The sequence below is a fragment of the Aulonocara stuartgranti genome (assembly GCF_965226115.1).
Source record: "Aulonocara stuartgranti genome assembly, chromosome: 23".
NCBI lineage: Eukaryota > Metazoa > Chordata > Actinopteri > Cichliformes > Cichlidae > Aulonocara > Aulonocara stuartgranti.
Genome location: NC_138958.1, coordinates 27297089 through 27310325, shown reverse-complemented (window position 1 = coordinate 27310325; position 13237 = coordinate 27297089). Strand labels below are relative to the sequence as shown.

Below are 13237 nucleotides of genomic sequence, written 5' to 3'. Positions count from 1 at the left end.
CACATCTGAAACCATTTCCTCTCTCCCCTCCACTCCCGCCTTCACATTTCCTCCTGTTAAAACAGTGGAATGAAATGCAGCCCGTGCCGTTGACTCTCCCCATGTCGAAAACACCGAGACACATAAAAAATTAATTACTCCTCCGAACCCCCCCCCACCCCCACCCTTTGCTCATTTCCATAAGATTCCTTTAAAAAAAATGTAAAATTCATTTAAAGTAAGTGGTGACGTTGTCTTTGAAGATCAAGACAACTAACACGGATCAAAGCGGAGGTTCTGTACGGATGAGGGCCTGATTAGCATAATGAAATTAACTTGGAGACAAGAATCTCTAATAGGTGCAACAAAAAAAACGCATTAACAATATTTAAGGAAAGTGCTGTTTGTGCTTGTAATACAACAATTATGGAACTTGTGTTCAATTAACACTTTGTTGATTAACTTCTTTCTTCGTACGCGGCGTATACCGAGGCCTCTTTTCATTTTAAAAGCGTCACTTTTGCTCTTTTCTCCCCTCCTTTTTCGCCTTTCGCTTCCCAACTTGACACACATGATGATTCTTTGCTGTATTGTTTTCCTTAAATCGGGCCATGAAATCAGTCTGAATTTGCATATTCACAGTGATAATTGCAAAGCTGGCAGATAGTTGTGCTATAATTGCAAACTAATGACTGCAAAATTATTTGTGAACTCGCTGGATATTGAGGTTTTTCTTTTTTCATTTTTTTGTCTCGCTCTCTCTCTTTCCCGACAGCACCTAATTTGAGTGACAGCTCCAGCAGGTTAAAAAAAAAGCCTTCATCTGGAAATTTTCCTTTGAAATTAACCAGAGTCACGGTATCTTTGCCGTCACAGCGTGTGATCTGTGTACTACAACATCCTGCACAAGCTCTCAGCTTGTAGTTTCTGTCTGAGGGGCTTTAAGACATCCTCCTTTTCCTGAAAGAGAAACACACGCAGGCATGCGGTTATTAAATGCAGCTGCGAAAATACCTGCGAATACCAACATCCCAGCTTTGATAACAGGAAGGTGAGACTTAACCAATTAAGAATGATTTACCTAAACACCTACAGCTAAACTCGCACTGCAACTCCAAAGGAGCAAATACACAAAAGACCGAATAAGATCAATCCAAATGAATCTTACTTTTCTGTATTTCTGATGATTGCATCCGGTCAATTCAAAAGTTTTCCACAGGCTCATCCACCCAGAGATTCAAATGACACGATGGGTTTGAAGCCCTCACCGTTATCTCTTCAAGTCTGCAAAGAAGGGGAGGCACATGAGGATGAGCCGTGACTAAGAGAAATAGGCTGTATTACAATAACTTTAATATTAACTTGATTTATAGAACACTTTCTGAACATAGAGTTTACACATTAAACATCCAGTACATCGTCAAATTCTTGAGCCACCCCTCAATCCTTTATAAGTTGCTTGGAAAATGGGAAATAGGTGCAGCAATTCATGGAAACGTGCATGAATTGTTGCATGGAAATATAGGATATGAGCTCCAAAGTCATTTGGGCTCTGAGGAGGCCAATCCATGGCTGATAGTGTTCCACTGTGTGCTTTTTTTTTCTATCCAGGTACCATTTTACTACATTGGCAGTGTGTTTGGGATCATTATCTTCATGGAAAATGAAGCCGTTGCCAATCAGATGTTTTCCAGATGGTATTACATGGTGGGTCAAAATCTGATGGTGCTTTTCTCTGTTCATGTCCGTTTTAAAAAGATCTTCAACACCACTGGCTAAAAATGCAGCTCAAGCCATGACAGAGCCTCCACTGTGGCTCTGACCTCCTCCGTACAAATTGATGATGGTTTTAAGGACATGACGTGTTTGTAGGCCTTCCTTTTAGTCCTCCACTTGTTTAGTTTCCTTAAATGTTTAAGAAAACACCGCACATCATGCTAAGATATGTCAGGTTTCAGCTAATAGCTCTTTGATGAAATGGTAGTTTTGTGCCAACAATGTGATTCCCACTGTTACAATTTTACTATTTTTCATAGATTCAGCTGAAGAAACGGGAACAAATGATATGTCTTTTTCTGACAGGCTGCAAGTAACAAAGTCATTAAAGATACAATTTAAAAATGTTCTTTAATAAGTTGCCTGTTTTATGTAGACACAACACTGGTTCATCCTTTGAGTTCAGTTCCTTTTAAAAAACTGAATGATTCATCGGTCAGTGTGAAGGGGCCTCACAAACAAAAAACACAGTCCTGTGAAAATGATCCGGTACAAGGACTGGTTTATTGATAGGTAATTTCATATGTGGCCTTGTAAATGGCGATACATTGGGGGTCTTGGTGAGAGAACACTGGAGGCCACCTCTTCCAGAAAAAAGAGAGGAGTTAGTCTGTGTGATCTGAAGAGAGGAAGCCTTAATGTACAGACTGAACTGGATTCTTACTTGTACTTTTCAAAAGAAGAGGTGTAGAGGTAGCGATGAAATACGCTGGATACTGATGTTTTGGCACTGTGTCAACCCTCTAAAGAGCAGATGTCTCCAAACACTTCTCCGAAGTGTTGGTTCAAAACACTGAGGTCATGTGACCACAGCTCATAGATATTTTTGTGCATTTCACCACAGTTTCAACAAGTAGCTTACCTGCTGCTTCTAGGCAGGCGAAGCACCATGATTCCCATTGTGGACAGACCAGAATCACTTGGATGGCGCCTTATAATTACTGAAGTGTTTTTTACACTGCTGTTTCTATTTATGTGCGTACACCCGCACATGTAAAATAAAACAATACCTGATCTATGGTTATTATTTTAGCTGCAGGTTATCCATTCCTTTAAACACAGAGATCCAAAGTGTTATTAAAAACTTAATGATTTGAATGATTTCTGTCATATAGATTAGAGACTGCAGGCTGAGCTTATATCAGCAGAGAGAGAGAGCGGCACACTGAGCTGCAAATTCATTAAATTATCTCAATAGAAAGTGTATCTACATTCAAGGAGAAAAATAAAACTGCTCTAACTTCTGTCTGTTCTCCACTCTTTGGATGCATGACTGTGAGTCAGCTGCCTTCAAAAAGTTCCATGTTTTTATTGTATTACATATGCGGATTTTCCTCATTCTTGCCTTCCATACAAAATTAATTAAAAAGGCTAAAACTAATAAAAACTCAGTTAAAACAAAACATTTTCAAGCACTGGAAGCAAACTGAAACTGAACTGAATTGAAAACAAAAAGTAAAAACGAAATAAAAATGAAAAACTTGTTAGAAACATCAACACTATAATAACTCTGCTCACGAGGGAGCAAAAGGCCACTGACGTTAAGATTGATCATTCAATGCCCCCCCTGGCCAAACTTGTCCAGAAGATGAACCTCATGAATCAGAATTTATGCAAAAAGGATGATCTGATGATATAGCCCTCAAAACTTTACCCAGAATGCATTTTGTGAAGAGTTCTCCAGTGAATTAACCATTAACCATCCAGGTTACCAGCGCTTTTTTCTCTTACCCTATACATGTCAGATTTGCAGTTTAAATTGTGACACCTGGAGTGAGTGCACATAAAATGAAATTAACAGAACTTAAAAAACACTAATTGTTCATCTTTTTCACAGAATAACTGAGCATTGTCATTTTCCTGTTGATGAAATGAGCTTCACCTACAAAAAAAAGCAAGAATAAAAGAGAAAGAAGTGGCTAAGGATGGAGGTTGGTTAAATCAGAAAGTAACAAAAGAGTCCCAGATTACTATTTGAGCCCGCTGTGTAAAAGCCAAGTGTGATGAGACATTTATCAGCAAGTTTGTTCAGATGTTTGGTCGCCTGACTCTTTGTGTTGTTTACTTTCTAATCTGACCAGCACTCCTCTCAGTGGGAGTCGGGTGCATCTCCCCCCAACTTCTTTCTGACAGAGAAAGGAGCACCGTCCTCTTTGGACCTAGCAGTAATTGAAATAAATTACAAGAGTGCAGCGTTGTTTTTGTTATCTGTGGTTAGTTAACAGCACCTCCCCTCCTGCTCAGGGAACAGAGGGATTCAGGGAGGAGAAGAACGACGACAACGAGGTTCCAGTGACCCAGATTTAGTCTCAAAACATAAATAAATTATCACCACCACCACCCCCCCACCCCAACTGCCCCCACCCACACTTCCCATATTCAGACTCTACCTTCAAAGTTGCAAATGGAATTTAATCATGGTAAAATGGAGATTTACTCGCATTCCTGCATGGATTTATGCACACAAACTCATGCATATATACATTATCTAAATATAAACATGCACACTGACCAGGAGGTAATACAGATATTCTTTTGTTCCAGCTTTTCTGCATCAACACAAATGAAATATATTTGTTTGTTTGGATATTGGAATTCTCAAGACTACAGTAGTGTGAGAGACCTACACCTGTGATTTTGGACATTAGGGATCCGTTAATAGCTGCTTTTAGGTTAGCAACTACATTTGAGTTATCTGTGATTTGGTTACATTTGAAAGAGTTTATATAACATTAGGTATGTTTCTAGAAAAAAACTTACACGAACTGTGATGAACTTAAAAGTGAAATGCTTTTTGCTTAACTTGTCAACAAATATAATTGTAATAAATGAATAAATACATAACGACAAATGTCAGCTTAGTATGATTAAACATTATACCTACTACACATAATATAAATACACTGAGCCTGGAGCTGTGGTCTTAGTCACTGGTTGCTAGGGAAACGTGTATTCTGCAATCAGTTGGCAAGTGGTTGTTGGAGGTTGCTGGCTATCACTGTGTGAAACTGGTCACAAAAGGGGTGCTGCATCAAAAACCTCCTTACGCTCACTAGTAGGATCCCCAATTGCCAAAATTTGCAAAGTAGACGTCAACTTATTGTAAAAACTCTGCAATTGCTTGCTAGGCTGTAGTGAAACAGAAAACATTTACCTTCAAAATAAAAGTTTTACCTTTTGAAATGTATCAGTTTCAGTAATAGGGCACAACTTTTACTTCGACATGTTCTCTGTGTCCGTTGAAATAGTTAATCAAACGTAATCACCTGAATTAACAAAAAAAAAGGACAAGAAAATAATTTTTAGTATTCAGAATTAGTGCACATGAAGCTACTACTGGATACTAATAGTAGGTTGATGGTGTAGTAGTACTAGCATTAGTAGTAATACATGAGTAACACTCAAGGTATTGTTATGATTTTTGTTGGAGATCATATATTATTATTAGTATTTTCACAGGTTTGTAGTGGCTAATTCTACAGTCAGAAGTACATTTTAATATAAATAAAATTAGAAGTAAAGCCACACAAACAAAACAATAAATGGAAGAGCCCAAAAATCTATACTAACAAAATCTGCAGATAAATCAATATTAGATAACTGGCACACGGCTATTGGGAGTGATTAGTCGTTTTGGTGCTTCTTGTTAGTATGTCTCTGTCCAGAAAAATAAATGAATAAGTGATCTTATATTACATTGCTTGATAAAATAAAGCCACTAGCAATCGTCCAGAAAAGGTAACGCAGATGGTCCATGTCCTTATCTCCCCTAAAGAAAGAATTTCCAAAATCAAAGTCTAAACTGTCACCAGTAAACAATCCTCTTTATTCACACTTCATTTGTTTGGAGAACATCTTGAGAAAACAGGGTTCTTGTCCTCAGAAAACAAAGTCATAAAATCGAGGAATCTGAGCCTGTGCAGGAGTGACAGTGTTTTTAAGCAGGCCTGTCTGTCGTGGCGGCGTTTTAAGAGCGTTCTCTGGCGACTGCCGTGACACTGCCATTCCCATGCCCTGTTGAATTCTTTCCTCAGATCCCAGGCATTTAAACTGCTCCCTCCCTCCCCTGCGCCACTCAGGATGCAGCCAAAAGTCCACTGACCTATGTGGGAGTGGATATTTTGGAAGACGGCCCTGGCTCTTTCACTCTCTATTCCTGTCCTCGCACGTTCATTAGCCCTGGCCTCGAGAGTCAGAGTGTTTAGATGTTGTTATCATTCCTCTCCTATCATTTTTCTTCCCTGTTTTTTCTCTCTTTTCCCCTCCAGAGACACATTTTTTTTTTATCTAGGTTGGGTCAACTGCTGTAATAAATACATTTATGTCACATTACAATTACTATAATCACCAAGTAAATATATATGTGTTTTTCCTGGTGATGGTTGGTTGGTAAGGCTCTTTTAAAAACCTCTAAAGCAGAATGCACTGAAGCAGTTTAAGGCTGTTTCTTTAGCACTGGTTCCCAACATTTCTAATCTGACGTCCACCTAAAGTCCTGACAGAGTGACTCAAGATCCGCTTTATCACCAGTACTGCTCATTTTCAAATGTTTATTTCTTTTATCTAGATCTCTGTTTACCATTTATTTTGAGCAATTAACTCCGTAGTTATCAGTCGTTGTTTGAAACAGTAAGGCAATAGGTATTGGCAATCACTCATTCGTTACTTTTAGCTATGACTTCATTTACATTAAACAGTCATTGTTTTTTGGCCACTGTTAATTTACCATCTGTAGCCAAAGAATGTACTTGTTTATTTACATTTTTAGCTAAAAACACTTTTTATTATTAATATTTTTAGCTAAAAATTTCAGGTATTATCCTATTGAGTTTAAGCTAATCATTTTAACTGCTAATCCTTTTAGCTAACCATTTCAAGTGTTAGTCTCAAGTGTTACTTTTAGTTAACCAGTTCAACAATTGATCTGTACTTTAACAAACAGGGTTAGCTTGTTTTAATAATTTTAGCTAGCTTCTATTTATCAGTTGTGCTTGTATACTAATATTGTTTGCTAACAATTTATTATAGAAAGTTGTATGTAGCTAACAATTACAATTTTAGTCATACTTTTAGCAAACAATTTTACTTGCAAGACATAAATTTGACTAATATTTTCTCTCCATAGTGAGTAAAAGTTGGCTCTCACCTCAAGTCTCACTAATACTTGACAAATGGTGTCTTCCATGTCTGTATAACCGCTGCCTTCTTAAAACAACACAGCATTGTTACAATGATTGTGACACACCTGAAGTGGCAGACAAGTCAATGTTTTGTGGATAGAGGTCACATGGTTAGGAGTCAAATGATTGCAAGACCTGATGTATATGAATTCATTTCAAATGCCTGAGGCAATATTGCTCTATATAATTGACACTTGTAACTACTAAAGTCAAAGGCAAAAAGAAAAATCCAGCAGAAAATATAAAAGATGTACACATACGGAGAATGTAAAAAATAAAGGAAAAAAATTAGAAATGAAAAAAAAAACCCCTACTTTTCAAAGTTAGCTGTAAAATCGGTGGTGTGACTTCTTGATTTTGGTTTTATTCTCAGCTGGCTGTGTTTTGTCCTTGACTGTATGATTATGATCTTTAACACATCACCAGAGACCTTGCAGTAACAAAAAAGTGTGAATTCTTACAATATGACACTTTCATGTTTGTCTGAATGACTCTATTGAACATGTGGAGAAAAAAGGAGATAAAATAACACCAGTAATGATAGCCAGCTTAATTCTTATGGCTACTGCGACACATCTGACCAAACGCATTCGTATAATTGACTTTATGGGAGAAGCCTGTCGTGATCAAAAGTCTCTGTTTACAGACTGCCGTTGCCTTAATGCTAGAGGTCAAGGTAGGGGAATAAGTCTGTTTCTGACCAAGTCATTATTTACTGTTGATTCGACAGAGGGAAGTTTTCTCGACCAGGGCTCAGGACTTTTACATTACAGGCCAGCAGAGGAAATAATGACCTGTAGGTGCTCAGCTGTTGGAAGGAAATTGGTGTTTCTTTCTTTTTATTAATATACTCCAAAGCTGCTGCGCTCTCCTCCAACATCCCTCCTTCCATCCTTCAGCCTCGTCTCCCACAGTGAACACCACAGCCCTGTTACATCACTGGAAAAAGTTTGCTTTCTTTCTTTCTGGAAGTTATGAGCTTTTTCTCACCTTTATTTTGTCTCTCCGCAAGCCGTTGCTGTTTTGGAGAAACCACATCACTGCAATTATTGCAGCATTCTAGTTTTCTTTTTTTTTCATGTTACATATTTCTGCCCCTAAGGGTGGAGGAGGTTCTTATTATGGTGACTTAAATTTAGACCTTTGTTCAGCTTGTACACATTATGTTGCAGCCCAGTCTCAAGACATTTTGGGAATGAGCTTAGAGTGAAAAGAAGAAAAAAAGAAAATTGAGAATTGCCTCATTCTTTCTAATTTTGTAATGTACTTAGATGCTTATTGATCTCGAGCATTGTTTGGACAAATTTTCTCATTTATAATGAAAAAAAAGTGTTTTGCTCCAGTGTTAACAATTTTGTTCTAGGCACATAAATTCAGATAAACAGGAAGTGTCACTTTGATTTAGTCTTTTTATTTCCTGTAGTCTGAGTATTTAATTCAAACTGGCTACAGAGTAGCTTCAGACATGTCACTTTTGCATCAACAAGCCCCTTTGCAACCCAACTCAACCCTGTTCCTCCTTTTCATGCTGTGTCTGACTAAATAATGTCATATCTTTTATCAGTTCTTTGTATTCTGCTATGTTTGTAGCCTTTTGCATTGGGCGGCATTTCTATATACAAATGTCATTTCTCATCTGTGTTAAAACCAAACTCACGCTGGCCTGCTCTTTGAAAATACTTTACAAATGTTTGCCTTCCAAGTGAAAACAGAATTAAGCAAAACAGCTTCCACATAGGCTTTCCTTCTCTGTTGGTGTAATCTGTCGAAAGACCTGAAAATGCCAGAACTTTCTGCTTAAATTAGTTTTATAGGTCTGAGAAAATAGTTGAGGTAGTGAAGTTACTGCCATTTTAATTGAAATACATATTCCAAAAAGGACTGAAGAAAATCCAATGTGTCACTTTTTCATTATATTAATTTAAATTTCTAACTAATTGGACATGTTGGTTTAATTGCTTGGTTAATCCACAGCAAAATATTTTGTTAATTATTTGTATTACTATTAATTTAAGGCTGGTGTTATCTATAATGTCTACTGAGTTTATGGAGTTAAACATAATCCAGCCCTATGTTGTTCCAGTGCTTGGCGATTCACTTACTTTATCTTTGACAGTTTGGCCCTTGGGAAAAGACGGTTGCTACGTTCTTGGCCAGGTCAGTCTGAAATAAATGACATTTATAATCTCAGCAAGGCTTTTACCTGGTTAAATAAAAGATATCCTTTAGATTATTGGGAAGATTTTAACCTGACAGCAGTCAGATTTCATTGCTCCTTCCCCTTTTTTTCCCCCATGTATCCCTCCAGTGGCCGGTAGATTCAGAGAGGAGGCTTGAGAGAAGAAAGAAGTGGAGTAGTTGTTAGAAGTGAAGAGGATTCAGGGCCCAAGGCAACTAATCAACGTGTTTCTCGTGTCACACAAGCTCAAATCAACTTTTCTCGAGGACTGTAGATATCTTTGAATGTCGTCCTGCGAGACCTGTAAAATATTCACACAGCTTTAGTTACCTGCTGTTTTTAGTAGGTATGAAGAAGAAGAAAAAGAAGAAGAGGAGGAGGAGTGGGGCTTTCATGCACTTCTGATGGCTTGTCACTTTGCTCAGTGGCACAAACGTTCTTATGCGAGGCTCGTGGCGGACACGACTTTTCATCGTTGTTAATCAAAATGAATAAACATGCATAATTGCAGAGAGTGGGGAGAAGTTAGGGAAATTCAGAGAGAATTTTCAATGCCCTATGAAGTATTAAAATGAAGCTTGGCCTCATTTTTTTTTCTTCACCTAAGTGTACTTCCCCACCTAGCTTTCTGCCGACTGCACCGACATGTATATCTCTGGTTTTCATCACATGCGCTTTTCTCAAACACACAAACCATTAGGACAAAATATTTACTTTCTCACAGACGTATTCCCGTACTTCTCCCAACTTTGATATTCCCTTTGATTTCCAGCACCCCCTCCTCGCCTGCCCTTTTCAGACATGTAGAAGTTTAAGAAATCTGCGGGTTTGATGTGATTTTTCCCGCCTTTGTACATCATAGGCAAACACGGAGAGAAAAAAAAAATTCGTTAACAGACAGGCAACGAGCTCAGGCAACAGTGGGGAGCTAAGATTGACATGTTTTTTTATTTTGACAGCGCTCACCCTCCCTGCCCTTGGTTTATGATCATAAATAGTGCATGCTGCTTATTAGGAGGCTGCCGCCACGTTCCCATCTAGTGTTGCTTGCCGGTGTTAGCAGACAATTTGCCAGTACACATGTGAGACATTATTAGTGTTTCCCTTTCATCCTGCAGCTCCCCTCTCCGTCTCCTTCTCCCAGTCCTGTGCCATCCATGCAAAGCACTCTGGGATAGGTTGCACTCACTCACTGATTCACGCCGCTCGTCATGCAGCTAAATTTGATGGGAAAAGCGCATAATTTGCCTCTTCTTAGATTAAATCTAACTAATGTGATTATGTGGCACAGACGCAGGAGTGTACGCGAGCGCAAAGGCGCACAAAAGCCGGTATGATGACAGAATTTCAAGATGTTTCAGGGAAGAGGAAAGGGGTGGAAAAAAAATAAAAAGAAAGGCCGGTGCTTTTTAATGCTGCATGGAGCAACATCTGGCTCCAATTACCCACTGTGAGGTAGGTGCTCTATTATAAAAGGAAACTCAAAGGATTTCCTCTCTTGAAATACACGTTATCCCTTAATTCCTGCCTAAATTACCACTTAAGCAAGGCCTGTAATTCATAAACCCCTGGTAGTCCAGGTCTGTGTCCATGCTGGCTGCAGGAAAAACTAAACTCTGTGTCACCTTGACTGTGGAGGTAGCCGTCCTTGGAGAGCCGTGGAGGAGAGTGACATGGCCAGGGCAACTCAGAGCGAGAGATTAGTGGCGTGGTCGCACCTCTCCTCCCCTCAGATAGCGCCCCGCTGGTGTGGCGAAAGAGGTGAGGAGGGACATAATGGCCGCTGGACCCCCTCTAAAAGGATGTTTTGCAAGAGGTGGGAGAGGAGGTGGGGATGGTGCGAGGGCTCCAGGGTCCCGGGGGATAGATTTGCAAGTGGAGATAGTTCGATTCACCTCTCCCTGACACTGACGCCCGGGGCCCGGGGCGAGCAGTCAGCCTTTGGTCAAGGCGAGTACGACCCCAGCCTCCAAACACATACTGTCTCGTGGAGAAAGTACAGGTCCAGGCAGAGAGGTAGTTTGAAGCTAGGTTCTCCCTCGAGGCCACGCTGTTGTGGTGTGCCGGTGTCAGAGCTGAAGTTCTCCACTGAAGCTTTCAGAGTCTATTAGCAGGGAACGGTGGCCCGCTTGGCACACCACTGTCACAGGCAGTAGACTTGTCACAAGTACAGGAATAAAAGCTCCAGCTGCACAACCGCTCTCATATCTTATGATTTTTAAAACAATAAACTCTGTCAAACTGCCTTAAACACAACATATTTTAAACACATGTTGTACAAACACTGCTGCTTAAACTGTCAAAATATGAATTAAAGGCTCAAATATTCTGTTCAGAGTTTGATTTTACTTGATTGCAAATGTTTTGGCAGTCACTGGATTCAGTAATGGAAACTCAGTGTTAAGATCTGGGAATATAGCAAACTGAAAAAATATCTGTTTACAGATCAAATTCCTGAACATCAGGGGAATATTACCAACATTTAAGGTGTGCTTACTTTCAGCTTTTCTTCCATATTAAGTGGTTTAGATGACCAGGCTAAACCTTTGGCCTGTTTCCAACCCATATTTGTCTCGGTGCTCATGTTTTCTGCACTATTTGAAGGCAGTGTAGCAGTGTTGCCATGCTCCTTGATCACAACAGGCTCTTTGGTGAGAACGATGTTATCGTAACTGAGAAGTAATGGCCCATATTGCACTCAAATTGTGATAAGTGCGAGTTTTTTTTTTTCTTTCTTAATGGTTAAATTTATCAAAGCAGCTCAGAGGCCTTCCCATTACACCAAAGATGGCCAGGCAGTATATTTAGAACTGTCCTACATGTTATAGCTACGAATAAAAAATTACATCATTCCACTTTTTAATAAGTAAAATGTACTATTAATATATTTTGGAGATATTTAACAGCTTAAAATGAAATCTAAATCCATCAAATGGAATTTAGTTCCAGATGTCATCTCTAGTAGCATAAGGCAACATTAGCCAGATGAAAAACACCTGGGTTAGGATTCTTTTAGCTAAATCAAATACAGATTGTTACCTCTGTTTAGGCCTGAAATCACCCATGTTGCCATAAAAGGCTTCTATTAGATAAAATAACTTTTTTTTTCTTTTTTATGTTAGCATATCTAACAATGTAGCTGAGTAGTTAGCTACCCAACATAGTGAGTGAGTTTAACTTTCTTGCTTTCCTTTTTATTTAATTTTTTTGTTTCTATGTGGTATTTTTACTGGACAATCATGTAATATTCACAATTAAGATATAATTTATTAATATTTTTTAGGTAAACTAACACACTTTTTCCAATCAAATCTTGCTTTAGCAATTATCCGCCTTAGCAAGCATGCTAGTCTTAGCTATCATTAGCTTTGGAGATTTATTGTTGTTGTTTTTTTTACTACAAAACTAAAAAGAAAGTCTGTCAATGAGTTAAATCCCTTGCAGATGTCGTCCTTTTTTCCTGGTTAATGTTGGCTAAAATTAGATAATGTGCTAAAGCTGATACATTTGTAGCCAGAGGAACCCTCCTATTCACTAAAGACTTTTTCACAAATTGTCTGGCAGAGAATCAGGCTTGGACTGGGACAAAAAACTCGGCATTGTCATTTTGGTCTATAAATATATAACCACGTATATCCTGTATACATATACTATGTGTATATATTCCATTTTGTTTGATTATTTATATTGAAACAAATTTTAATCAGGTTGATACGGTTGTCGTTGGCTTAGTTCTTAGGTGCAGCGTGTGACAATAACTAAAAGCTACAATTTAGCTATTAACAGTGCTTCATGGTCAAAGTAGCCATGTATTTTAACCCAACCCCTCTCTTCCCAATTATATTCCTCCGTCTATTTACCACGTGAATTTCCCCTTTATTCATCTCTTCCTCACTTCTCTACAGCTTATGCTAGCAGTAGCCTCCAGTCACTATGAGGCCTGGTTATTAGTTGTTGCTGGTACTACTTGCTTTCCAGGGGCGATTGTAGGTACAAACTTTTAGGGGGGCTCAGCTTCCAATCATAATGTCATGCATATAGTGCCTTGTAATTAATATTAATGGAATATGCTGCTTCCAAACATCCTTAACCCTTTCCAAACACATTTCCAAACCTCAATTCA

The 13237-nt window shown here is 38.7% G+C and overlaps 1 long non-coding RNA gene across 1 annotated transcript in view; it reads left to right on the top strand.

Annotated features, from left to right (window-relative positions):
- LOC309699967 overlaps positions 1-13237 on the top strand; it is a 30261-nt gene that overhangs the window by 5648 nt on the left and 11376 nt on the right. The gene's annotated exons all lie outside the window — the stretch shown is intronic.